The sequence below is a fragment of the Emiliania huxleyi genome (genome assembly GCF_000372725.1).
Source record: "Emiliania huxleyi CCMP1516 chromosome Unknown EMIHUscaffold_184, whole genome shotgun sequence".
NCBI classification, from domain to species: domain Eukaryota; phylum Haptophyta; order Isochrysidales; family Noelaerhabdaceae; genus Emiliania; species Emiliania huxleyi.
Window position 1 is genome coordinate 27,820 of NW_005200746.1, and position 1,391 is coordinate 29,210.

Genomic DNA, 1,391 nt, shown 5'->3' on the forward strand with positions numbered 1-1,391 from the left:
CCTCCCTCCCCCTCACCTTCCTTGCCGGCCGCCCTCCCCCGCCGGGCCGCCCCCCCCACCTCCCTGGCCGCCTCTCCCTGCTCCGCCGCCCTCCCCTGCGCCGCCCTCCGCCCTCTCTCGCCCCCCCTTCGCCCCGCCCTCGCTCCCCGCTCCCACACCGTCGGCCCCACATCGGCGCCTCCGCTGCGCGCCGTCCCCGCCTCCGCCCCAACCCCGCACCCCCCCCCTTCACAGAACAAGCCTGTCCCGGGCTCCACGAGCAACGAGACGGTCTGCACGACCGCCACGGCCCACTCCAAGATCGCGGCCGAAGTGACGGACACAAAGGTGTGCGACTCTCCGCTCTCTCCCACACCGTCTGCTCCGCCGCCCTCCCGCCTCTCCATCTCCGCCTGGGCGTCCTCGACGGCCCTCAATTTGGTGCAGAAGAAGAGTGAGGAGGAGCACGAGGCTCGTGGAGACGGCGAGCACGTTGTCCTCGACCCGCTTGTACGGCCGCACGACGGCGAGCGCGACGGCGTAGCATGAGCAGATGAGCGTCGCCACCACGAGGCGAACAAAGGCGCGCTCCTCCGGTATTAGAAGCACGAAGCCAGTCAGCACGAGCTTGCGCGCCAGCTCGACCGCCTCCCACCAGTACCAGGTCGTCTCGTACTCCCGGTGGAGGAAGGCGGTGGCCCGCGTCAGAGCATTCGGCGTCTTGGCCTGCAGCGGCTTGTAGCAAGCGGCGAGGAGCGACGTGAAGAGGACCAGCGAGCCGGCGGGCCAGAGGACGATGAAGCCGGTGGCGAGGGCGGTGATGGGTCCGTGATCGTCGGAGCCGCACTCGACGCTCGCGTCCTGCCGCATGTAGGAGACCTGCTCTAGCTCCTCGCCGGGCGGAGAGATGGTGTAGGCCTATCAGCAGAAACTTACGAGGACTGAGGGGGGTGGGGTTGTGAGCAACGGCAGTCATCAGCTGTGAGAGGGCGCCTGGCACGACCAGGAGCGGAAGATGGAGGCGCTGATGGAGGGCACGAAGCAGAAGATGAGCACCAAACCGGCCGGCGTGAGGTCGAGGAGGCCGAGGGCCGCCTCCGCGTACCACGATCTCTCGCGCGGCGCCGGGGCGGCGCGCCAGCAGCGGAGCCGCAGGCTTATTCCCGCGATCATTAGCAGGGCGATGAGGGCGACGGGGGAGAGGGCGATGGCGAGGAGCCGCAGAGCGTAGCCGAGGCACTGCTCCGGCAGGAAAAAGCCAGACCAGTCGATGGAGATCACGTTGGCCAAGTTGTCCGTCCAGCCCGTGTACTTGTCCGGCAGCCGCGCGGAGTAGGTGGAGGAGAGGACGGTGCAGATCTGATAGAAGCCAAACAAGATCTTGAGCTTTGCCGTCATTCCGACCCCGACGT